Consider the following 27,994-nt stretch of genomic DNA (forward strand, 5'->3'; position numbering starts at 1 on the left):
CCCCGCCCGGCTGCAGGTGGTGCTGCCGGCACTTCAAGAACCCCCATGTAAATGGTGCCTAGGTCTGCTGGTACTGGGTGGGACTGGTTTGGGCCTCCTTCTTCCTTTCCCCTCCCTTAACAATGCCAGGTCTCTCCTAAAGGGCAGAGAAACCATTTCTTCCAATGGTAAATGTGCATCTCCATCTTTCAGTTTTTAAAAGCTCAAGATGTGAAGTGAGGCTGACCTCCACCAAGGCCAGCAGGAATCCATCGGTAGCCCAGGCAGGTACTGGTGGGGAGGGAGCCTGTCCTCCATTTATGGCAGGTTGGGCCGTCTGTGTTTTCACACTAAGGTGGAGCCAGATGGCAGGAGGGGAAGCTGCCTTGGTAGGTTAGGTAACAGCCTTGTGCTCAGATTTAAGTATGAATTTCTTTTGGTACATTTCAGGCAAGTTAACAGTTGCAAACAAAGTTTCACTGAATCTACTTGAAGGCATCTCGGGACCTGAATAGAGTTGTATGTTATTTTTCTTCTTCCTTCTTCCCAAAAGAACTTGAGATGACTTTCAACAAGAGACAGAAATAAAATAAAACTATGGAAGTAGGCGGGCGGGGGAGGGGGGTGGCGGAAATAAAAGGTTCATGATAAAGGGACAGATCAGTTGTGCCAGAGAACCTAAGCTTAAAAGAGTTCATGCGACTGACAGCAAAATGAAGCTTGGAGGTTCCTGGCTGCAAAGGCAAAAAGAGAAACAGGCTGAGTCGGGGGGTCCTCATTCTCTAACAAGTAAGCAGACACATTTGTCAGCAAAGACAAACTATTTCCTAGAACTAGACTCCAAGAGAAATTTATGGTGGAAGACCTTACATAAGGTACATGAGTATGTATATTTAACACAGATCGCCAGCATGGGCCATGGGATTTATCTGTCTTTTACGAAAGTAAATTTCAGAGCTCAGCAGGTTGACAGTGTCTCTTCAAATTTACAGTGTCAATGTGCAGTAAAGTAGCTGCTTCCCATACCGCGTTTTGCTGGACCGTCTATCAATATTTGATCAAATTGGGCCAAAGTTTCAAACTGCCCTTAAATTATGCCCAGAGAAAGTGCTTATACATGCAGATGTCTGAGTGGGCTTCAAAATTGAGTCCTTGTGAGCTGGAAGCATCTTTTAAAAATATATCGGCACCATTTTATTCAGTCCCAATCCTTCCTTAGAACACTTACAATGCAGATCTGCTTGCAAATCCATGGTTGCCCATAAAAATACCAAGTGCATGGGCTCATTTCACATCTAGGCACCCAGGTTTGCAGCATCTGGTGGTGTACTTACATGTACATACAACTTACTGTCCACACACCTGACACGAAGAATGTTCACAGAATACACATGTTGGAGTCAAATAAGAGTTGCTTCCTGTGAACCCAGAGGATCAGCTGAGAAGATGAAGCGTCGCTTTGCTCTGCCCATGTCTCTGATATTTGGATGGAATAATCACTTGAATGGGTCCATGGAGATGCAGTGTGTGCTCTGGCTAGTCTTCTCATCAAAACTGGATCTCCAGGACTTTGTTGAAAACTGCACCTCAGCAGTCCTCTGGCCACCCCTCAGTTCTTCCTGATTTCATTCAAAAGTGAATTCTCACCCGGGAATGCGTCCCCACCCTCAAGCCCTCTCTGCTCCCTATTCTGCAAGTCGCAGGAAGGCAGGCTTGCTGCAGCCGCCCGAGCACCCTGCTCATGGATGCCGTGCTGTGCTTTGAGGGTGTGTCACTGCTGGTCTCTTGCATTAAGGTATAAAGGTCCTTGAATGTCCAGTGTGAGGTGCAGGATTGATGTTCATGGCCTTTCAATGTTGCTTCCCACCCTACAGTCAGAGAGGTGACCCAGAGAGTTTTGTCCCGATGGGAAATGGCAGAAATTGCAAGTGAACGAAGAATTTTATCCAAATATTATTCCCCTGAATTGTTCCATATGAAGGCTTCAATAAAAACCTAAGAATTCAGAGATATTTATCCCCCTGATATTTCTAATGTTGATCAAAATTTTTTTTGTAAGTTACATTTTCAACCTCTGCAAACTAGCACATTGCATGTAGAAAAGCAGAGGTTTCAAGCATGGCGGGTGGGGGAGTGGGGGGACAGTGGCATTAGAGCTTGAAGGCCATCCTAGTTCAAGATTTCACTGCAATTTGATAAAAGTTTTTATTGCCTTTTTTTTAAATTAATTACCAAGTTGTCGAGGCTCAACTGTCCTTTTAGTTCTTTATACTTAAAACAGCAACAGAAAAAGCAATTGGAGAATAGCTGCTGATAGGCAGACTTGTGGGAGATGCAAATATGAAGGGAGTTTCTTCTCTTGCAAGGACTTGGGAATTGTCCCGTTATTTAGGGACAGGTAAATCGTCCACTGAAAGACCGCTCACTGGAGAGCAGTCCACCAACATGCTCCGTGAAGCATCTGACCGGCAGGTCCCCTGCGTCCCCTCCGTCTGCACGATGACTGTTGGGTGTCCGTCAGCTTTCCCACTGTAGTCACTGCTTTTCTAGGATTTATTACTCAACTCTGCAAACTGGCTCCAGGCTGTACATGGCTACCAAGGAGAGGCCATTTGTTTGTTTTTTGGTTTTCTTTTCTTTCTTTCCTTACTGGAGTGGCATGGGTGCGGAGGGGAGAGTGTGTTTTTCTACTCTTCTAAAATTTTTTTAAGTCAAAAAAAGTGGGAGAGTGGGCTTACAGCCTCAGTGTATGGCTTGATGTTTCTCCCAGGCAAATGTGTGCATAAATAATTATCTTAAAGCCGCTGGATGGTGTCCAGGGTGTTTGTTGGTGGGTCAGGCCAGCACGTCCACCTCGTCATGTTTTGGGTGGGGGGAGCCAAGTCCTTTACTGTGCTTTTCACCTGGCTTTTCCTGATTTGTGAGACACTTTCTTTTTTGGATGAACCTTCCTTTTCTTCTGTGATAAGAGAAGACATAAAAGGTGGTAATCTAGGACTGACCACAACTGTGGTCCAGTGGGACAAGGACGTTAAGCCAGTGGTCTCCTTCCACATGCACTTGCTCTTGCAGGTCGGTGCTTGGTGACCCCAGCATTAGTGGGTTACGCGTTTTTAAATCATATGCATGTGCCACTGTACTAGTAAAAAAAAAAATGCTTTGTTAAAATATGTACAAGTTCATTTCAAAAGAATGAGCTATAAATTACATATATTTCTATTAGCTATGCTATGGGTTCCCTGTTAATGCAGTCTATGTGTAGGCATGAAAATATAATTACATACATCTAATTTCATTCTATTTACTCATAAAAATCTCTAGCTCTTATTTTTTAGAATTTCATAGGAAAGCAAACTGGTTGAATTTGGTTCATAATGTTGAGGACCTTGGCTCATTTCTTCATGATATATTGATTCAAATATCTGATTGTAGTTGGTGTAAATTAGCTGAGATACCACATAAAATTGTATGGATTGAAATGGTTTCCCTTACAACCTAATACTAAAATCCACACCTACCCTGCACAGGCACACCCAAGCTGCCCTGCCTGCCACCAGGGAAGTCTCAGGGAAGTACTCAGGTCATACCCACCCTGCACCTCTCTGAACCCCACCAGGGTACCTGCACCCAACATCGTCGCATCCAAGAAGGAGTCAGGACCCTGGGCTTAACCTACATTTTCTTATTTTAAAGTAAATTTTTAAAAAGACTATTGATTGCATAAGAGAAAATATTAAAAATATATAAATTCCAGTTCTGATATTTTCTTCCTCTATCAGAGTGAATCCTCTTTGGACCCCTGCGGTGCACACAGCCCCTTAGAGGGAGGCTGAGTAAAACGCTACGGGATCTGCTGCTTCCCTCCTGTTTAGGCGAACCCCATGTTTTCAGAGTTGTCCCCACTCTCCCAGCCTCCTTCCCACCCTACCCCTTCATGTACACACAGAGGCATCTGCCTGTGGTGGCTGCTTGCCGATAAGGGACCCAGGTGTCCTGCAGGTGCTCTCTGTCACTTTCTGTCGCTCTACTCCTGGCCCTCAGTTGGTGACACCAAGGCTTCCTTCTCTGGGTGCCCACGTGGGCACACTGAGCTCCACATCTGAGTTCCGAGGCAAGTCCATAAGCACAGCCACTTGGGGGCCAGTTGGAGACCAGCTCACCAGAAGGTGCCGGGTTTGTTATGCCCTCCGATAGCTGGTGCCTCGTCCCACAACTGTCACACCGCCCCTGCTCTTTTTTTCAAAAAAGTATTTTAATTTTAATTTTAATTTTTAAAAGACAAATTTTCTACTGTTACCCTTTTACCAAAAAAGGAATTATTTGTTGTGGCATTCTTAAAAGCTCGAACAAGAAAGAAAATTAACTCTCATAACCACACCCAATATACTGTGAACACTTTGCTGTTTTACCCTTCTGTATATTTTATGCCTATTAAAACTAAAACATTATCATACTTAAAGTATGCTCTGTTTTGTAATATAGTTCTCAAGTTAATGGTATCTCCTCGAGATCTTCTCATGTTTCAAAATAGTGCTGTAGAACCTCATTTTCAATACCAAAATCACATTACATTGAATAGTACACTATAACTGATTAAGGTAATCTCTTAGTACTTGATAATTTAGATGATTGTTTAGATCATTTCCTTTTTTTTAAACTCTGATAACTGTGTTCTGATACAAAAAAGTTATATCAAAGTATTTGAACACATCTAAGATTATTTTCACAGGAGAGCTTTCAGAGCAGAACCACTGAGCTAAAGGTCATGTTTGTGGGTTGGAGGAACCTTCCATATGTGTTGTAAAACCTATGCACATGTCTATTCACATGCGCGTGCACGCGCGCGCGCACACACACACATCCATATACACATAGGGACATGATTAGACATCTGTAACTACAGGTTTGCATCTAAGGATTCAACCAATCGTGGATCCAAAATATTTGAAAATAAAATCTCATCTGTACTGCACATGTACCGACTTTTCTTCTGGTCATGGTTTCCTAAATGATACAGGTATTGACATAGCATTTACACTGTATTAGGTATTATAAGTAATCTAGAGATGAATTGAGGTACACCAGATAATATGCACAGGTCATGCACAAATTCTGTGTCATCAAGTGCAAGAAACTTGAATATCTGAAGATTCCTTGGGGGATCTAGAACCCATCCCTGCGAGTACTTGAGAGTGACTATAAAATCCCATGGGTACATATGAAGCGAAGTGGCTTCCTCAAACATATGACGTTCTTCCACATATGTTTCTGCAGCACATGCACCTTATGGTACTTTAATATTAATAACTGAGAAAATAAAATCTCCAGAGAAAGCAAGGGAGAAGCCCCAAGCCTGAGTAGCAGCTAAGAGCTACTAGAAGAGAAAAGCACAGTTCAAGAGGACAGAGTCCAAGGTCTCCAGCAATGACACATGCTCAAGTTCAAAAGCAGTAAAACATGTCAGGCTCAAGGTACCTACTAAAATTTCAGTTTGGCTAGAGCACAGAGAGAAGCCGGGAAGGAAGGAGGATCCAGAGGGACTCAGCACTCACACTGTGGAGGTCACGTTTTGCAAAGAGCTCAGTGGGACTATGGAAGAGTTTATTTAATAGGAGAGTTTTTAGCTGGATTTCTAAAGGAAAAAAATCACAGTGTCTGCAGATGATATAAGAGTAGCCCAAGACAACAGCCAGCAGTCAGGAGAGAAATGGGGCTGTGAGGTCACCAGGTGGCAGGGATGGTGGTCAAGAGGAGGAAGTGGCAGGGGAGGGTGGCAGGAGGTCCACAGGCTCTTCTCTGCCTGGGGCTCCATTCAGGTCTTGCCAGGAAACGTGGTGGATTTAACAGACGCAGAGCACTTGGTCGCACACTTGCTAGGATATGTACTAGAAGGACCGAGAGGAAGGCCAGGCCCGCTGAGTTGCCCCCACATCCTCCTAAGCCAGGGTGGATTTCCAACAGGGATGGGAAAAGCCTGGGTTCATCCTCAGAATGAACACACAGGAACTGTGCCCCATCCTCTGCCGTAGGGAGGCTGTCTTCTTTTGTCCATGGGGAGCATCATGGGCTATGGAGTTGGACGGCACCTGGATTTGCTTACTGCCTCTCACCTTACCCGGGGTTCATGATTTACTGCCACAGTCTGTTGGGATGTTTCTCTTTGTCCTGGGATGAGGGCTTCTGGCCTGAAGGTGAAGGATGGGCTTGTTCTCGTGGCTTCCTGCTCCCTTGTCAGTTTGGCACTTGGACTTGGGGTGATGGGTTTTGGCCCGGGAGGTGCCTTAAGACCTCAGACCTTCAGAGACAGGTGGGGCAGGTTTCTCAATGGTTTCCCAGTGGCCTTTAAGGTTGTGAGAGTGCAAGGAACAGACCACTTTTCACAATTTGCACGTTCCAGGAAGGGTGTAGGAGAAGAGTACTGTCTGCGGGAGCTGGGAGCTTCCGTTCAAACGCCTAAAAGGCCTGTACAAGTCACCCAGATGAATAAACAGACAGGTGTAATAACGGAGAGGTGACAGCAAGGACGGTGATGAACGGAACAGCCCTTGACTTTTTTAACAGGCGCAGCTATGAGAACATGTTGCTAAATCTACCAAGTTTTTTTAGTTCATTCAAAAAAAAAAAAAGTCTTCCTAATTGAACACTTAGGAAAGGATACGTGTAAAACACATCAATCGTGAAGCATACCAATAAGAAGATAAGCATCCAAAGCCCCCACTCAGTTAAACTAAGTGTTACAAATATGGTTGAAGCTTCCTGGGATGCCCCAGTACCATGCCCCCCATCATCTCCAAGAGCCATTAGCCGGAATTAGGTCTTCAGGATTCTGTTGCTTTTCTTTATAGTTTTAGAACATGAGTTTATATCCCAAAACAAGGAACTGTTGCACCTGTACAGAGCCAAGTACAAAGACATTCATGGTGACATTGTTCATATTAGCCCAAACATTTTACGAAAGGTGAATGTAAAAGTAGATTGTGGCTAACTCGTGTACGGCATGGGCATATGGGCATCAAGACAGACAAGCCGCAACTTTGTGAATGAATTTCAGGAAGATGTGTCCAAAAAAAAGTTGTAGATATATGGTAGGACACCATTTGAACAAAATAATGGTGAGAGGCACTTTCCTGTTTCTTAAGAAACTAAAAATTTGTAATTTTTGTGCTATCTCCCAATTTTTAAATGTTGGAAAGTAATTTATTAGATTTCAAAAATGTATGCCAAATAAAATGTGTGTTTGGATGACTTTTTTCCTGTGAGCTATTTGCTTCTGACTTCTGCTATAGGGCCTGGAAGAACTCTTAACACTTGTGAAGTACCTACTATGTGCCTGATACCAGGAATCCCTAATCAGATCTCAGCTACTCAGGCAGATGCAGTGTTGTTAGCTTTTGTCCCGTCTTATCAAGGAGGCACAGACTGAGTAAGTGGGTTGTCCCAAGTTTTGCCATCAGGCAGTAGTGGCCTGAGATTTAAACTCAGCCGTTTGGCCTGTCCTGCCTGCTATGCTGGACCACGTCTTTGCCCCGTCCTGGGGTGGGTTTCTGGTGAAGGTGATTGGCACTGTTCTCATGGGTTTCACTTTCCCTGGAAATAGAGCATGGACTTAAAAAATGATCGGCTGCATTTTGCTTAACAGGAAATGTACAGTTTCGTTTTCAAAGACAAAATTCCAACCCCGTCGGCCAAGATCAGACAGGCTGGTGGTCAGAGTCATCAACAGAAGGCTCTATGTGGCTGTCTGACGGTTCTCTTTCTGGGTCCCTGGTCAGCTGCTCCTTCTGTTGACCCTTTATGATCAGCTTCCTGCTTTCTAATGTGACATAGATGGAGACATTTTAGGAGGGTTACAGTATACGAAGTGTCTCTCTCTCAACCCCAGGGGCATTGCTTTTCTGAAATAAAAGTACCTCTGTTCTTCTGCCTATAAAAGGAATACATTGTACAGTATAAGAAAAAAAATTAAAACTCGCTCACAGATGTCACTTCTCTTAATATTTGGACTGGGGCTTTTCACAGTTTTTGTCTACATGGGCATAACATGGTAACACAGTCAAAAGAGACACAGTAAAATGCAACAGAATTTTATATTTTTCCTTTTGTTATTTATGGTGAATATCTTTTCCTACCAATAGATAAAAGCATAAATATGAAATCTTAGTGACTATAACTATTTCAGTGTATGGATATAACATATTTTTTAAATATATTTTTTATGACTTTAATTATTTACATTTTATGTGGTGCTGAGGATGGAACCCAGTGCCTCACCCGTGCTAAGCAAGCGCTCTCCCACTGAGCTACAGCCCCAGCTCCGGATATAATATATTTATTAGCCCACTTGCTGTGCATAGTTCTTGTTTTTTTAAACTTCTTCCTATTTTAAATAACACTGAGATGAACATCCTTATATTCATACAATTGCACAGTTGCATTTGTCTGTTTATCTCCTGGGGCTGGAATCTTAGCAGTGGAATTGCCATAGATTTTGCCCATTCTAAGCCTTTTGATAATTCTTGCTACAGCACCCTAGAAGGGATAATTTATTGGGAAGAACATGAAGGGCTTGCTTACTGGGATTTAATATTCACTAGCTTTGAAGGCACCATCTCAGCCTGTCACATCAGGGGCCTGGAGGTCCCCTCTGATGTAAATCAAAACATTTGAGTTAACCACATTCAGCCTTGTCAGTCACCCACAAATTACAGGAGCCTCCTCTGTCTTCGTCAATAATGAAAAAAAGGGGGGAAATTACCCCCAAATGGCATAAAAATTAGGAACCAGACAAGTAGTCACCAAAAGAAGACAAGTGAGATGACAGTTGAAGAATTTCAGATGAGGACGGGGTGCAGCAGGTTGAACTAGCACCATTTCTAGAAAGAGGCCTGTAGCAACTGACTCCTGAGATCACAGTGACCAGGTCAGCAACCCAGAGTGAAGGCACAGAGCAGTCACTCATCAGAGGACGAGGACTGAACAGGGTGCAGAGAGCTGAGACCATCATCTCGGCGATGCAAAGTCATGATCTTCGACAGAGGCAACATGGTAATTTATTTAAGACTTAAATCTGGCCCTGACACTGCATAATTTTTTTTCCTCTGCAAAAATTTCTATTTTTCCAGCTTTTGTATTAGGCAAAAATTTTGAACGGTGCATATATTGTCTTCATTTCTGGAATAGTCTGCATTACAGAATGACAAATAGTTTATATGTAGCCTGGTTAATTAAAAAAAGAACAAGAAATTCGAAAGCTGTGACTTAAAAATCTTTTATGAGTCTCTCAATGAAGAAGCGATAGGTACAGTGGGTATTTCTAACCACTAGTGTCAGTTCCTCTTTTCTGCTCCAGTCCATGGGTTCCAAGCATCTTACCACGAAATCCTCTTTGAGACAACACTGCATCCTTGGCAAGCTGAAGTTCAAGGGAAGTCAGGTTCTGAGTACAACACCGTATGTCTCTATTGAACATCAACGTGGATGGCTTTTTGACAGGATTACAGCTAACAAGTTGGGTATCCAGTCATGCAGGACAATTATGTTTGAGCTAATTTGATGAATCAACTTGATGTTCCCTTATGGTCCCCGAATCCTTCATGAGCGCATGTGCCCAATTTTCTCCTGGAGGTCAAAAAGAAGCTTTGAAAGTTGGCTAGTCCCCTCACATCCGCAGGTCCCCTCTGGCAGAATAGTCTCTTACCTAGTGCAAACACTGGGAAGAAGCACTTGGTAATACCATCAGGACCACTGGTCAGGCCCTGGGCCCTTTCACAGCTAGGATTCCAAAGGCCAGCTCCTGCCTTGCGAGCTCTTGAATAATTTTGTGGTGAGGAAAGCAGAGAGCTCATTCCCGAGGCATTCAGGGCTCAGGCCCTGGGAATGATGTTCCTCATTGCTGGACTCCTTGGACAGGGGGTTTGTGAGGACTGACAAGGAGGCGTGAAGATTTCCCGAGCTACTTTACCCCTCGTCTTGATTAATTTTTTTCCAATTCCCTGGTTCCCGGGAGGCTGCTGGCGGAGTAGCTGAGAACAGGGTGTGGGAGTGCAAATGTCTGGGCAGGAATCCTGCTCTTGGTGTCTCGTCACCGTGCACTCTGGGCCATCCACTCATAGCTCTGTAACTCTCCCCACTTTGGGAAATGTGGGCCAGAACTTGCGCACTTCACAAAGTTACACAATTATGCACCTGCACCAGCAGTCCTCAATGGCAGACCACGTACATGCTGGTGTTGCTGCAAGATTGTGGCAGGAGCTGAGAAATTCCCATCGTCCTCTGACATCGTCATAGTGCAGTGAACTCCTCCCATGCCCAATGCTGCTGGTGCAAACAGATGTCGCTGCCTCTTGGGTAGAAGCGTAGCACATACAATGGTCTGCAGTGCAGGAAGCTTGGTGGAGGTGGCAAATGACCATGCTACTGGCTTGTGTATTGACCATACTGCACTTCTTATCATTATTTTAGAGCACATCTTACTTACCAACACACACAGAGTTGACTGTAAGACAGGGTGCTGTGTGATGCGGGCAGCAGCCTGTATGTCTCACATTCACCTCACCTTTGGATGGACCCATGCCATCTGGGTTTCTGCAAACATACTCTGATGTTTGCACAATGACTAAATCAGCTACCCATGAGTGGTTTTTTTAAACTATTTTTTAGTTATCGATGAACTTTTATTTTATATTTTTATGTGGTGCTGAGAGTTGAACCCAGTGCCTCATACATGCTAGGCAAGTGCTCTTCCACTGAGCTACAGCTACAGCCCTAACGGTGAGCTTTAAATGATGCACAACCATACAGCAGTACGAACAAAAGAATGCAGATGGTACCCAATGTGTGCAAGTGTCCTGATATCAAAAATCATTGTCGGTCCTCCATTGAATGTTGGTGACTTCCCATGCCCAGAAAGTGATAGGACTTGATTAATTCAAACAAATTAAGTAAATTCTCTGATTTGAATTGATACCTGGTGTTATTTTTTTTCCCAAAATCATTAGCAAAAAGGGTCTTGCACCATCAGATATTAAAACCAATTACCAAAATTGAAAATTTTTGTCATTTTTTTATAGCTGAGAGTTATTCTGTGGAACAGGCTAAAAGCAGGTGGCTGACTGAGTTGTAAACTGGGTTCGCCAATACATCAACTTTTGCATTCCACATATATTTAAGGAGAGCCACCTACTGTGTGCAAGTGTACTCCTATAATGTGGAAAAAAAAGAAAGAGTGTTCTGGAGAAAGACAGACAGGATTTCTGTCACTACTCAATTCTGTGTGTGAGCCACTTGACCACCCAGGCAAGATTCCAGTGCTGGGACCATTAAATTCAGATCAGTGCACATCACACTGGTAACGCCCCCTGTTAGGAGCAGGTGAGACAGGACAAGGGCCTCGGGCAGTACCTGGAATGAAGGAGGTGCTCATGCCCATGCCATTGACTCAGTCACCTTTTGTATAGTAAAAGGATGGCTATGGCAGCTTTATAGACTTAGCCATCTGCACAGCCCAGCGCAGGGGACATGGGACACATTATTTTCTCAGTAAACACTTTGTGAAGGAACAAAGCACTGAATCAATGAGTGAGTGAGTAGCTGGAGCGTGGTTGACTACGATGACACTAGTGGCGAGTCAGCATGCAGCGACCAGGGATAGAGATGGTTAAGACATGGACTCTGAGTCAGACCCCTCCCAGGGCTAATCTAGGTTTGCAATACCAGCCAAGAGCCCTGGACAGGTCGCTCAGTATCTCTGAGGCTCACTTTCCACATTTGCAAGTTGAGTTCAGTAATAGCTCTGCCAGAGCCGTGTGGGCTTGCTGTTGGAACTGTTTTAGCTTTTATGATGTTTGCATGACCCGTATCTCCCCTGTGAAGACACTGGAAACCTATAGATTTGGTATTTCTTCTTGCCCAGCACGGGGATGCAGGGTGAACGCCATAGACAAGGTCTCTGCCCTCGTGCAGCGGACAGGCTGAGGGGTGAGATGGGCAGTCGCCAGTGACCAGCACGATCATTTTAGATGTGGTGGCATTTCTGAGAAGACAATAGATGCAGAGGCCCTGAGGGGGGAATATTTGCTGCAGAGTTCTGGGCACACCCTGAACCAGGAAGAGAGGGGTCCACGGGGACGCCGGCTCCTTGGCACTTCATAGCTCCTGGTAAAACGTCTGGGTTTTCTTCCGAGGGCCGTGGGGAGCCACTGGCAGGCTTTTCACGGCTCAGGGGCGAGTCCCGTTTCCTCTCCATGGCGCACGGCACCAGCAGTGTGAAGGGTGCTTGGTGGCAGGGAGGGTGGCAGGGAGGGTGGCAGGAAGGCAAACGAAGAGGCTCCTGTGCGCGAGAGAGGCCAGTGTTGGAGCAAAGGGCTGCCGTGGTGAGGGAGCCGGAAGTTTCCAGACACAGAGGCTGAGTCCTGGGAGGCAGGCTGGAGTGAGGCAGAGGAAAGGGGGCTCTGGCTCCCGCCAGCCCCCAACTAGGCTGCCTGGACTTGCCCGCCGCCGTCTCATTCCCTGGGTGCTGCTCCCCGCTCCTCTGTGGTTTGCCTCTGGGCACCCTGATCTCCGTAGCTACGAGTCCTCTCTTCCTGTGGGGCTGAGCTGGGTGTCAGGGAGGCGGGCTCTGGCTCCCAGGTGACGTGAAGACAACAAGGGTCCAAGGGAAGAGACAACCAGCAGGGGCTGCTTTCTGGAATGAGTTTTTTTTATTATTATTATTATTCAGTATTTACAGGAGTCCCACATGGTATCATACAAGATTTTAAAGAAACTTGCTATAAAAACTTAAACGGCGGTAGAATGCAAACGACGAACATATATAGGAACCAAAAACAAGTATATTAGTTAAAGTATTATTTCCCTATAAGACTCTCACAGGATCCATGGATTTATTGATTCAGTACTCACTTGCTGCATTCTTGCTGCCCAGTGGGATATGGGGGAAGTGAGGCCAGCAGGGACCCTGCTCTCCTGCAGCTTACAGTTTAATGGGGTGGACGAGTAGCAAAGAAACTCTACAAAGCGGAGGCCACTGGTGTCTTAGAACAGAGGTAGCCATTTGTGTACCAGCAAAATGTAGTTGACAGGCAGAGCAGGCTGCTGCATGCTGCAGAAATAAGGAGCAACATCAAATTGTTAGCTTTGGGTGGATAATCCTGAACTTGAGACATATGTATATACACACACACACACACACATACATATACATACATATGTGTGTGTGTGTATATATATTTTTTAGAGACATTGAAAATATGTATTTTAAAATGAATAGAAATTTGTATTATATATTTTATATACAACATTGTAAGGTTGATTTTATTGTAGTATTAATATATATAATATGATGTGTGTGTCACATAAGTACATAATATTTATTACATATATATATGCACACACGTATGAAATATACATATTTGTGTGTATATACATCATTGTATATATCATCTGTGATTAATATATACTTACATGATCCCACTTTAGCATAAATATGTTTGTCTTTAGGAAAGCCGTTTTACACACACCCCTGTAATGCCATATCCCCCAAATAAAGACTTCCTCGCACCCAAATAGGAATTCTACTTCCAGACCAGAGAGGAGGGCTGAGCTCTGGTTCTGCCCAAGGCCTTGCGGGGGATGCACTTCACCGTGCTCTACTTTGACCTGGTGCAGCTAAGACTTCTCAGTGGGAGGGGGCTGGCTCTGCACTGACTCCAGTGCCTTCCCTGGCTTGTTCTTTTCTCCATATAATGAACACTAATTAGGCATCTGCTTCACACAAGATGCTGCAATTTGAATAAGCAAGTCACAGCCCGTGAACGTATCAGAGATGTTTAAAGTTGTTTAAAAATAACTTTCAACTTCCATATTATAAAAATCATAGGAAATTTAAATTTTGAATGTACTTGTACTAATATATATGTATTAGTATATGTGCATATTACAAATACATATGTTTTTGAGACATATTGAAAATATATATTTTAAAATGCATAGAAATTCGTATTCTATATTTTATATACAACATAGTAAGGTTGATTTTATTGTATTATTAATATATGTAATATGATGTATGTGTCACATAAGTATATAATATTTACTACATAAAGTATATATTACATATTATTTATAAGCATATATTACATGTACTTTTTCATGTAAATTATAAAGCATTATATATTGTTATATCACATAAACTCTTATTATATGTGTGTCTAGATAAATAGACATCTTTTTGAGGGGATCATGTTGCTTATAGTTTTAAATTTGCATTTTCACTTAATATTTCATGAGTATTGTTTTAATCATTAAATATTCTTTTGTACTTTAGTAGCTGCTGAAGAATCCACTGTTTAAATAATCTAGAACTATAACCCACTGAATGGCGTATTAGTGTATTATAATTTTCCTAATATTGGACATTCCAGTTGCATCTATTTTTTCCCCTGATGATGCCTGCTGTGAGCAATAGCCTTAGCTAAATTAGGATCACTTCCTGACGACTCCCAGTTAACATCCCCAGCTCTCACCAAGGACATCTTGTGGGTCTCTCAACGCTGTGCCACAGGCACAGAGGGCCAGGGCGGGGAGGAATGGATCTCGTTTCTATCTTTCGTCAGATTATTCATCTCAAGAAGCGTTCTTGTGGAAGAGGGTGAACTCTCCAAGTCAATGTGGTGCTTTTAAGCAGAAATTCTGGTTCTTGTAGCATCTTCTCTTCTCACTTAAAAAGACTGTCACATGAACCTAAGAATCTAAATAAAAATAAATTTTCTTTGAAGCTAAATAGCCCTTAAATGAGAGAAATTTCTTCAGATCTTCAAATCACTCCTTAAGCAAGATGTTTTCTAATTGGGCATTTTTGTGACATAATCTATTTTCTCCGGGCTTGGGGCTGTTGACCAGACCAGTTGCGGTGACGTGTTCCTATGGTCATAGCGGACATGGATTTTGACCTGCCGCAAGGCCAGGGGTTTGCAGGGCCGATTTGTCCAGTTGTGTGCTGATGATTCCAGAATTTCAAAGTGAGGCTTTTTGCTTCCATCAAACAAAATTCCCCTGTGGCTGCTGTGCTCACCAGCAGACTTGGTGTGCACCTGCCTGGGCACCGATGCAGAGATGGTGTCCAGGACTGAAGTGACACCCCCACAGGACTGGCTCCTCATTCCAGGAGCTGCTGCAGACCCCTGTGCCCATGGAGCCGCAGCCGTTGGGGCAGAGCACACGCCCTGCCCACCTGGGTCTCGCTCTGCCCAGGATGCCCAGGCATGCACGGAGCTCAGGCCGCATTTAGAGTGCCCCCTGTCACACTGGGGAAGAGTGACAGTCTTCCCCACATGATGAAGGAATTGACACAGAGTCACACTTGAAATCTGCTTGATCCTTAAGGTTCATTTTGGTCATTTCCACCAATAAGCCTTTGGGTCCGAGACTCAGAAACAGAACACCTGGCGGCTTCTACCTTGTATCAAGTTTGGGTTTCTTCCCTGGGGAGGAGCCAGGGTGGCTGGTGACTGCCTGTCAAGTGCCTCCCCGGTACCCAGCGCTGTGTCAGGATTGGGCCGAGTCCATTTCCCTCTTGGGTATCTGTTGTCTCCTTTTCATTCAAGTCTGAAAGTGAGGAGGAACGGCTCCCTTTCCTTACAGGGAAATCCGAACTCCTCTCTGGTGCTTAAGGAGCCTCCTCCAGCGCTGGCCTGGCTGCTGGTTTCACTGGGGCCTCTTCCGCCTCTTCCTCCAGCCACCTGCCTGCCCGTCGCTACTCTAGCGAAGTCAGTGCTTTCTGCACCAGGCCCTTTGCACTTGTGCTTCCTGCTTTCTGGAAGCTTCTCCTTATCCCTGGCCTCCACCTTCTCACCTGTCAGACGCATCTTCTCCAACCTCCCCTGATCACGGAAAATAAATTTTTTTGCAGAGTAAAACTATTCCCTGTTCCCATCACCCTTTATTGCACCAGAGAACTTTGCTTATTCTGAAATGAGTAGGCTCCTCTGGCTCATTTCTCTGGCCCCATGGGTATTTCTTAACAACAAGGGCAGGTAGGAGGCCCCCTTGTCTCAGTGTTGTTTGTCAACATCTGGGAGAGGCAGGGGCTCAGGAACGGTGTGGTAAGCAACTAAATCACTCGAGCAACTACTTGCAAAGTGCCCATCACATGTTTGGCACTGTTCTAGGCACTGGTGATACAAGCACATAAAGCTCCCTGCTCTGGAAGGGAAAGACAGATGCTAGGCAAAAGAATTAGCAGATGACATCTCAGGGAGTAATGTGCACAAGGTAGGTGATGATATTGGGGTGAGATCCTCTGCTCTTAGATGAGGCTTGTCTGATAAGGTGGCATTTGTAGAGAGACCTAAATGTAGTCAAGGACAAGTCATGTGGACATCTGGGACAAAAATGCTCTAGGAAGAAAGGACAGCAAGTGCAAAAGTCCTGGGGCTTTGGTCGGTTTGCAGCAGGGTGGAAAGAGCATAGTGGTGTGCAGGAGTGAGAGCTAAGTCAGAGGGAAAGGCCAGGGTAAGGCCTTGTGAAGGTTTTTATGTTGCATGGACAACTCCAGCCTTTAGTAAGAAAGCAGTGGGAAGCGATGGAGGGTTCTGAGGTGAGGCATTATGTGGATACGCGAATAAAGTTCCATATCTTGACAGCGGTGGAGCAGGATAGAAACTGGCCTCTCTGAGTTAACGGTCCACTCTCCATACTATGACTATCCTCATCCCTGAACTCCTCCTGTGCATGCCATCATCAAACGAGACTCACCTCCTCCACTGACGCCTGGCTTAGGCAGAAAATCCCTGGGCTGGTGGCAGGTTAGTTCTGCTGCATGTCCCCACTAGTGTGGCACGTTAGTGTCCACCCGTGCAGCCAACAGCCCCTACCCGGGTGAGCCGTTCTTCCGGCTGATCACAGACCGGGGCTCCATTGCGTCAGCATAGCTGTCCTCAAGCAACAGCACTTGCTCCCTCCCGAGTGTGACGCTCTGCAGCCTGGCAGGGTGCCAGGGGTGAATACACTGGGCCCAGGGATCCTGCTGTTCCCGTTCACAGAGCAGGTGCTGGCATCCCTGTGCCACAAACCCTGTCCCCTGGCATTGTGGCCAGGTCCTGTCTCAGACACCAGGGGACAGGCCACCCTTCCTCTCTGCAGATGGCAGGAGTTCCTCAGCCCCCACCCAGTTCCTGGGTGCGAGTTACCAGAGAGTGCACGAAACCTTCTGCATATTTTCTTGGCCAGGGCTTCAATTTTCAAGGGATTGGAAATGCAATTGGTTCAAATCAAGAAGATTCATGCAATGGTCTGTGTCTCCAAAAGCCCAAGGTGCCTCGGCCTGGGCCATGTGGATGGGATAACTCAGGGATGTCCTCAGAATTTGGCCTTGCTCTCCATCGCTGCCTTATTTGGGAAACCTCTATTGTCAGGATGCAGGTAAATGCCTAGACAGGTGACCTCCTGAGCCCTCCAGAGCTCCTGATTTCCTTCTTCACATTTCTAGTGGACATCTCAGAGCTGAGTGCCCTTGGCCCAGACTGGTTCTCACATCCAGTCCTAAAGCAACCACTGTGTGCAGAGCAAGGTGGTGTCCCTGACTGGCCGGTTCTGGCACCTGTTCAACCCTGGAGCCTTACTCGGACTTAGCCCGTGGGCTCCTCCAGGACCCACAACATAAAAGGGCCAGTTTCTCCAGAAAGACTAGGGTCAAATTGTCAGATGTTGGGTAGACTAAACCAACACGTGGCAACACGTACCCATTCTGCAGATGAAGAAGGTGAGGTCCTGAGAAGCTGCCACCTAACACTGTGCTGCTGGTAGGGGCCCAGCCAGGATTTGAGGCCCCATTTGACTCCCCAGATCTCATGATCATTGATGGGTCTCATTACACTGGAGAGACAGAGAAGAGTTAAACAGAGACAAGGGGATCCTTCTAACCTCCTGATAAAGCAGCTCTGCCCCACGGACTCATCCTTTATCTCACTTTCTTTAATACACTTTGAGTGGAGCTGGAAACTTGTTTTCCAGGTAATCTGATCACGGTGGTAAGTCACTCAGAGCAAGAACAGAGAAGCATTCTGAAACCACCCTGGAGGAAAATGTGCATTGCAGCCTATTATCCCAGCGCAGGGGAAATCCATATGCCCACCATTCTCTTACATAAATGTATGGGGGCGTGTTTTAAAAGCACACACATTCATACCCTCTGTATGTATATAAATATAGGTATCTGTGCCTCTGTGGGTTTCATAAGCACCAAGTGACTCAAATATTAATTATAGTCTCCTTGGTGAGGAAAAATATTTTCCTTCTATCATATTCGTTTTATGACCATCTGAAGTTTATCTTGGGAGAGGTGACTAAAGTATCTGGCAACCGTGTGCTTTAGCTGTTAGACTGCGTGCGCATTCCAGGTTAACTTTTCTAAAACTCCTACTCTCTTGACTTTTTATTATTAGCACCAATAAATAATTACAGCATTCTGAAACTGCATATGAAATATGCTATTGTATGTAATACCAATAAATTCTAACAGCAATCCTTCCAAGGAAGCTCCACTACCACCATCATCATCATAATGGATGAAGACCGGAAGGCTTCAATGATTTGCCTAATGAAACACAGGACTCAGGGGACGATAGAGACGGGACTCACATTTGGGTCACTTTCATTTTAAAGCAGAGTTTCTCAAGCTCAGTACAGTGGATGTTTGGCCAAGTGATTAACTAGTCCACTACTATGGAAACTAAGCAGAAAATGTCAGAACTCCAAGTTTCCCAACCAAGAAACTAGAATCTAGTGAGGGTTTTCTGGAAGATTTCCTGGAGTCCACCATTACTATAGGTGCACATCTTCGGATCCAGTCATTCCATTAGAAATGATGGTTAAAAAAATGTGTTGAGGATGTAAATATTAAAATATTCATGCCAGGTTATTGATAGTCACGACAAGGGGGACACCCATCAGTAAAGTCAGTTCATTAAATTAGAGCACGTGAATGCAACAGGTGACTGTGTTACCATTTCTTTGGAAGCATGCAGGGCTTAAACGTAAACCCAAGCAAGATATGTTTTAAATTCTTAAAACGTTGCCAAAGAAATGCATGATCCCAATTTTACAGGGAAGAGCTTAGCATCTGTCTGCATGGAGGTGGAATAAAAGTGTGTGTGTGTGTGTGTGTGTGTGTGAGATCTACAAAGGAAGTTCCCAGAGACAGAGAAATGGGCTTGAGAACTATAATTACCTTGGAGAAGTTCTGGTCTGGGAAAGGGGTACCTAGTTATGCTTTTTTCTGGGTACTTAACGCCATTTTTTAACATGGGGGTGGTTTTGTCCCTCAGGAGACATTTGGTAATGTGTGGGCACATTCTGTTTGCCACAATTGGGAGTGGAGGGATGCTACTGGCATCTATTAGATACAGACAAGCATTACTCCTAAAAATCCCACATCACACAGGACAGCTCTGAAATTATCCAGCCCAAAATGTCACTAGTAGCAAGACTGAGAAATTCGACTCTATATCCTTTCTGAGCATCTGAGTTTGTTGCTATAGGCACTTATTATTTAAAAAATAATAATAATTTTTTAGTTGTAGATGGACACAATACCTTTATTTTATTTATTTATTTTTATATGATGCTGAAGATCCAACCGAGTGCCTCACATGTACTAGGCAAGTGCCCTACCACTGAGCCACAACCCCAGCCCATTTTTTAATCATATACTTCAAGAAGTGTGTGAAACCCAGTTATAGTTCTGATACTTGGGTAGAAACATTGTTGCTGCTGCTTTTAAAGATCTTTAAAGATCAAATCAAAATCACAACTTTAATACAGATAGTTTAGCCTACTTAGAATATGTCTTTTTCTCCTTTAGGACAGTTCTTTATTAGAACGTAGAGTTCTTTATTAGAATGCAGTATTTTTATCTGTCTTTCAAAAGAATTTTCAATCATTTAAACTAAGTAATGCAATGGTATTTGTACCATTTTATAGATGTAAAAACTCTGAAGCAGATTCTAGTGTTACATGTCCCCCATCATCTCAGAGATTTGGGAGGCTGAGGCAAGAGGATTGCAAGCTTGAGGCCACCCTCAACAATTCAGTAAGATCCAAAATAAAAAATAGAAAGAGCGGGTATGTAGCTCAGTGGTAAAGCCCCCCTGGGTTAAATCCCCAATACAAGGAAGGAAGGAAGGGTGAGTGCTGGGGAGGTAGCCCCTTGCCTAGCATTCACATAGTCTGGGTTCAATCCCCAGTACTGCAAACAGAGAAAAAAGTGCAAGGAACGTTTTTGAAGGCTTCATTCTGAATGACAGAGTTTGTACTTCATCATTTCATCTCCAAACAGGAACACTTCTCTCTCATCAGCAGGAGCACCCGAGTTTGGAGAGGATGGGTACCTCTTCTCTGTTGTCCGCCCCTCTGTTGACTCAACACGACAGGATCTAGTGAAAAGGAGGCACCTTGATTGGGACTGGGGGACTGAGCTCTGTGTGGGGCTTCCATCAGGGACAGGCTCGCTGTGAAATTCCCATGGTCCTAAGGAGCCTAGCGCCTCCCGCTTTACCAGACATCGCTATGACCATCATCCTGATGGCTCAGGACAGAAAGGAGTTGGTGATCCCAGGGCCAAACCCCGCAATCACCTGTCTTCAGCGCCCCTTTCCCAACTCTGAAGGGTAGGACCCAGCATTCCCAGAGTCCCTGGCCTCTAAGATGCAGACTGGGCTGCTCATGAGTCTTTCTTTGGCCTCCTTCATTTTTTCAATGTTAATTCCAATATTCTCCAGGTAAGGTAGGTCATGCTGTGCTAGTAGGCGACCCCAAATCTCCAGAGCTTAAAGCAGCAAAGATTCCCTTGTCACTCACACTACGTGCCCACTGTGGGTAACTGGTGACTCTGAGTTTTCCCCAACCTGGGACTCAAGCAGTCAGTTTGGAGTGCACACAGCCTGTCCCTGTGACGGGGGAGAGCACAGAAGATCACACCCCAACTCTCAAAGTGACGCCTTTCATTTCTGAGGCCTCTCTGACTGTGAAGTGGGTGGGGGTAGTGGGGGTACGTAAACATCAAACATGCCCGAGGCCTGGAAGGAGTTGTGAAAGCCATGCCCCACTCTGAATTCCTGGATCCTTTGGAGAAACTTCAGGATGTTACCACAGTTTGGGGCATGCCTCACATTGTGTGACAGCAGCTGGAGAAAGGGAACACTTAGGAATGGCTGTTCCCCTTAGCTGGGGGCCTTCACTCCCCCTTCAAAGGCCCACCCATCTGTTTCAGTCACCTAAGGAGGCAGCATGGTCCCTGCAGGAATCTGCACCAGTGGCTCTGAACTGAAGTCCAGTCCAGGTATAGCAGTTTGGCACTGGAGCCAGGTAACTGGCTTCGGATGTGGTCAGCTGTGTGACTTGCCCAGGTGAACCTGCACACAGGCCTGGCAGTGGTCACCCCAGAAGGCTGGACATAAATGAGAACATCTGGGTAAGGCACTTCATTTAGAGCCCCGTGCAGAGACAGTACCACTGCCAGCTCACAGCGGTCTTTCCAAAGGGCAGCCCTGACTTTGCCTTTAACCCACACACACAATAAAACAGGGCGACATGATAGGTGCTGTGGGTGGACAAATACTGACCCTCCCTCCTCCTATCTCGGAATCTGTTTCCCATCTTGTAAATCAAGAAGGTCGACCAGAAGCTTGCTGAGGTCCCTTCCAATTCTGACTTTCTGTGATTCCAAGACCCAGGGAGGGCCCCCGGATTCCTTCTTGAGCTTTCAAAGCATTCCCCGCACATGCTCTGCCGCGGGTCTGGAGAATGTATCTGTCAAGGGGGCTGCAGGCGGTGGGTGAGGGGGGGTCACGAAGCCAAACTCCGAGGGAAGCATGGGAGCAGCCTGAACTGCAAGCTCTGGCCTTGAACCCATCCAGGGAACACTGATGTGAACCAACTGTGTCCATCTGCCGATGGACCTTCCAGGAAGTGGTGTTCTAGAACCTTCCACAGCCTCGCAACCTCTGACCCCAACTTTAGTTGCATCTGGACTGGGCTGCTTCTTCATGACACTCGGTGGCTGGCATGAGGACCCCTGGCCCACTGTGAATGTCAAGGCCTTTCTTTGTCACATTGCCTGGAGCAATGCAGTGTGTTGACAGAGACTTTATCACCCTGAGCTGATGTCTTCACAGGAAGGAGATAATGAAAACAGCAGCTAGAAGTTTGTTCAGTGAATGCAGTAAAAGCAAACTCTCTTAATTACCCAGAAAATCCTCTTTGTAAATTCATTTAGATTTCTGCAAATGAGTTGGTATTTTATTTAAAAAGCTTGGCAGCTCAGTCCAAGCAGTAGAGCAGGCGCTTGGCTAGGAGGTTGGGTTGTGGAATCAGCCGGCCTTGGCCACTCACAGCCCCCAGACATTACACAAGTTCTGTGTCCCCTCAAAATGTGTCTCTGGCACCACACTGGGGAGTGGGCAGTCTCAAGACTAAGCACGCTTGAATGAAGGCGCTGGAAAGGAGTTGTGGCATATGGGACCATGCATGTCCCACACCAGGAGACACGTGGGCGTGAGAAAAGAGCCCCAGGGCTGCAAGAGCATCTGATTTTTCAAGATATATTTTAAAAACCAAAATGTTTATGGGAAATCTCCAGATGTTTTAAGTGCTGATATTAAAGTGGATGCCTATTTAGCTTCTGTTAAAGATTCCCCCAACTCTTTATATTCTGAAAAATAACTGGGTAGAAGTTTGTTTCTTTTATATAAAAAAACAAGCTTGCTTCTTTCCTATCTGAAAGCCCAGGTAGGTGTCTGAGACCTAACAAGGCACGCCCTGGGGCTGGGGTCCCAGGCACCTTCTATCTTACTATGCCGCCACCATAATATGGGGCGTCCATCTATATGTCCAGGATGGGTACCCAGCTGCTCCATCACATGCACATTCAGCCAGCAGGGCGAGAAGAGCAGCAGAGGCACGCCCATCTCCACAGAGGTAACCTGGACACTGCACAGAGCACTTCCACTGATATCCCATTTTCTAGTACATCTCCACGTGGTGACATGTATATGACAGAGACTGAGAAATTGCCAAATAGTCAACTGAGAATTGGAAGATTTACCACTAGAAGAAAATAGGAACAGGGGGTCTGGGGTTGTGGCTCCATGGTAGAGCACTTGCCTGGCATGTGTGAGGCCCTGGGTTCAATCTTCAGCACCACATATAAATAAATAAGTACAAGAAAGATCCATTTACAACTAAAAAATAATAAAAAAGAAAGAAAAGAGGAACAAAGCTACAACAACTCCTTTGAATTTTTTAAAAGCACTATGACAACCAAGAACAACACATCTATGGATCACTTTGGAGCAACCAGAAGAAAGATTCTCTATCAGGGGCGTAAGACAAGAGTGCCGTTGTCATAAGAATGTCCTGTGTATGTTAAAATGATTATTGCCACCAGCAACAAAATAAGTTCCTAGGCACTGACTGCATTCTATGGTACACTATTACGTCTAGAGATGTGGAATTTTCCCTGACCCCAAAGAGCCACCACCTGGTTGTTGATGTTGTCACCACCTTTAATCAGTGGTGGGAATGGAGGTCAGAGGCAACAGGTGATGTGGCTGAGTGGGGGTTCAGGTGAGGCCCATCCAGTGCTGTCAGTCTTGCTGTGGCTTGGGTACAGTTGACACTGACCTTCGTTCCACCTTGAAACTCAGCGTCACTCTTCATCTCATGCACAGGAAGAGCATCCTCACAACCAACTGGAACCCAGAGCCCCCGGCCAGAGGAGCTCCAGGAAAGCCCAGGGCCCATGCATTCTGACTCGGGACCCTTCCCACTGTTCTTTGATCTCTGTTTTCATAAGTACAAATTCCTCCACCTACTAATATTTTAAAAAAAAGAAAGAGCAAAATGATGACCTCTCAGCCAGAACTGCTTTTCATCAAAATCAGGAGTAGCTGTCTCCGTGCCCCATCCAGGCCTGCAGCCCCCTCTTCCTGCTGGGGACCTGGCCACCTCCTTCCCGTTGCCTCCCCACCCCTTGTCTTTCTTCCACGGACACATTGCATGTAATCCATCACCAGAGCCGTTATCCCGCTGCAGATCAGGGCGGGTGGAAAACTCCCTCCCTTCAACACCTACCTCCAGCTCTTTGATTTGCCAGGCGCTGGCAAGAGGGGAGTTTCCGGTGACTGACCTCAGACCCTCTCCGTCCAGAGCCCCACGCACGGCATCAACATCAGGCTGCAGGTGAAAACGCAAGTCAGGCTCTGTAAACAGTCAGCGAGGGCTTCTGACCCTTTATCCTCTTTGTGTGGACCTCACAGGCAGGGGATCCAATAGCTGCTGCCACACCTTGGCCACCTGCTGGGCTTACCAGGTGCCACCCAGCATCATAAGGCTGTCCAGCAATGACATGAATGAACTATGCACTTTTTTTTAACCAAAAGGAATTAATTCAGAGATTCACCCAGCTGATGGTAAACTGTCCTGTTGGCATGTGGGGTCAGATCTTTCTGTGCTGTCGGGGAGGGGCTTCCTGTGCTTTGCAGGATGCCTGGCAGTGTCCCTGGCCACTGGGCACCAGGCACCAGTTCCCCCCCACACACCCAGTTGGTCAACCAGAACATCTCCAGGCACAGCCACTCGGTCGGGGGGCCAGCCATCCAGTGGGTAGCCACTGCTCCAGGGTGACAGTGCCAGTGCCAGTGTGGAGTGCTGCTTGGCTTGCCTCACAGGGCTTCCTGGCCCTGCTCCTCACCAGCTGCGGACCTGGAAAGGGACATTGGCTCTCTGAGAGCTTTCCACATCTTTATGCACCCTCGAATCCTCAGGACCCAGCGTGGGGCTATTCATTGCAAGTGTAGAGGAGGGAGAGGGTCCAGTGGTAAAGCCCACGCACAGTGTCTCAGGAAAAGAGCAGGATCGGGATTGACGGTAGTCACCTTCCCTCTCCTGTTTCAGAGGGTTTGATTGTTGTACTTAGTGCCTCTGGTTCTTAGTGTCACTGTCACTAACTGATGAGCAGCCCTGAACCTGCAGAGGAAGAAGATTCTTCCTCAAGGGCAAGCTCCCTGTTTTAATCCAACATACGGCATCTGTACCTTAGATGAGCATTGGGCTTTTCTCCCTAGTCTGTTCACTGGCCCAGCTGTTTTCTCGACTCCAGATTCAGAGGTGAGCTGAACAGGTATTGCTCTCAGGAGCTTGGTGTCCAGTGGGGGATATAGCTACGCCTCTGTGTCAGCAGAAAGATGGAGCCGGGGTCACAGGGGCTCTGCTGAGTGGGTTGCTACTTGAAGGGGGCTGATAAGGGACTTTGACAGAGCAGCAGGGGCAGGCACGGCAGGATGGCAGTGTTCAGAGCCAAGGGTCTTTATAGGAGATCCACCCACACCACACAGTGGTCGTTCTGGGTGGGCTGCAAGGAGGGCTTCAGAGTGTCTGCAGAAAGGAGTGAACCATTTGGGAATTGCATGTATCAGCATGTTCCAGAATATTTCCAGAATGCATATTCCTCAGGATGCTAGTGGAAGTCACATGAAAATAAAGCAAAGGCCCTTGATTTTGTCACTGCAGGTCTCCTCAGAGTGTTAACAGATCAGCACATGTTGTGGATTTCCATGTGGGAAATAGGAAATTCTATATTTCTCTGACTTATTTTGAACTCAGAACCCCTTAGTAGAGAAGCATATTGCAGGAATTGCATTTGGGTCAAAACCACTTTGGGCTGGGTACCAAACCTAAAGAAATAGTCTTTCCATATTTCTATATTTCAAACAGAACAAACAAATAAACAAAAGGTATTTCTTCTGGATTTGCAGTGGAGTCCTGTGCACATTTAGAGTGTTTCATTATAGATCAAAGTCTGCATAGTTTTGTTCATTATTTCAAAGATTTTTCTTGGACATATTAGTTTGCTTAACTTCCTTGCTCTCAGGAGCTTGGTGTCCAGTGGGGGACATAGCTAGGTCCTTAGCCACATGGCAGAGTGTTGGGGTACACCCAGCTGTTGACTGCTGAGCCCACTTTCAATTCATGGTTGGTGTGGCATAGAGAGGTGCAGTAGGGAGAGTGGTTGGTGTGGCGTAGGGAGGTGTGGTGTAGGGAGGTGTAGTAGGGAGAGTTTTGGTAGTGGCTGCCCAGGAAATAGTGCAGTATAGTGCCCTAACGTGAGCCCTGACACACAAGGGGGCACTCACATGAAGGTCCTGGGAAGTTCTCTTGGCATCTCACTCTGGGTTGCTTCTGAAATGGAGTTCTGCAGATGTAACAGATGGCTATTTTTACAGCTACACATCTTGCAGGAGAAGTAAACAATTATAGATGAATATGAAAAATGAGGTTGTTGGTGCTTCATTTAGATAATATGCCTGTTGTGTTTTATTATTTTTTAATTATAATAAAATTCATATAACATAAAATTTACCACCTTGAGCATTTTGAAGCATACAGATTAGAAGTGTTGTGTATATTTGCATTACTGTATAACCAATCTCCAGAGCCTTCTTATCTTGCAAAACTGAAACTCTAAACCTATGAAATTACTTCTTCACAATTTTCCCACCATGCCCCAGCCCTGGATAGGCTTCGTTCCACTACCCATCTCCATGAACTTGACCGCTGTAGGAATCTCATCTTAGTGGAATAATATAGCATTTGTCTTTCTTTGTGACTGTCTGTTTCATTGAGCTTAACGTCTTCCAGGTCCATCAGTGTTCATCCATGATGGAGCATGTGCCAGAATATTTCCTTCCTTTTTAAGGCTGAGTAACCCTCCATCTTATGCATATACCACATGTTGTGTACCCATTCGTTTGCAGGTGGACTGTGAGGTGGCTTCCACTTCTTGGCTAATGTGAAGAATGCTACTATAAACATAAATATGCAAATATCTCTTCAAGATCTTGCTTTCAATTCCTTTAGACATATAACCCAGGACTGGGATCATGCCCTTTGCATTTCTTAAAACAGTTCTATTGAGATATAACTCACATACCATAAGAACACCTTTTAAGATTTAAAATGCAATGATGTATATTCCTGTATGCTCACAGGGTGTGCACCCATCAGCACAATCTAATTCCAGAACATTTTCATCACCCCAGAAAGAAATCTCATACCCATCAGTGGTCACTCTCCATCCCTGCCTGCCCCTAGCCCCTGTGAACCCATGCCTACTTTTTGCCTCTCTAGAGTTGTCTATTTGGAGACATCATGTACATGCAGCCCTATCACACGTCTGTTTCTGGATCCATCACTCAGCATCTGTTTCCGTGTTCATCCTGCGGCAGCGTGTGGAGCGCTTCATGCCTTTTCATTGTCCAGTTCCATGGTGTAGACATGCCACGTGTTGTTTGTCCACTTGCTTGACTGTTAGCTGGTGGACACTTGGTTGCTTCCAGTACCTTCTGCATCTTGCCTGGGACCCTGGCTCTAGCCTCGTTGCCCTCAGACTCTCCCTTTTCACTTCTCTGATGGCCTGGGTTTGGGGGTTAAGCCAGCCCCCTCTGTGAAAGTGCAGCCCAGAGAATAGGCTCAGGTGGAAGACAAGTTCACTCCCCACCGATCTTCTCCCAATCTAGCAAAAGAAGAAAAAGAAAACTGCTTCCACTAAGCTTAAAAGCTATATCTGTATGTATGCATGTGTGAGTGTATATATATATATATTTTTTTCTTCTCTATTTCTAATGGAATAGACTTGTGCTCTTTAGGGAAATCAATAGGAGGGGTAACAACCGATTATACTATGAGAAAGGAAATTTTAAAAGACTCTTTGAAAATAGCACATACATAAAACATTTTTGAGCTATCTGCAAATGCAGGAATAATGCCTTGATGTAAGGGGTCCGTGCCAAAGTCAAAGTCTGCACAGCCCGCTATGAATTCTAGTGTCAGCGGCAATCTGCTCATTCAGGGGTCTGCAAGCCACTGCATTAGTCCTGTGCTGTCCACTGTCTAGGGCTCCAATGCCAGGTGCACAAGGCTACTCTGTCTAATTAATGGCTATGCCATTGTGTGCTCTGTTCCT

The sequence above is a fragment of the Marmota marmota genome, unplaced genomic scaffold (genome assembly GCF_001458135.2).
Source record: "Marmota marmota marmota unplaced genomic scaffold, marMar, whole genome shotgun sequence".
NCBI lineage: Eukaryota > Metazoa > Chordata > Mammalia > Rodentia > Sciuridae > Marmota > Marmota marmota.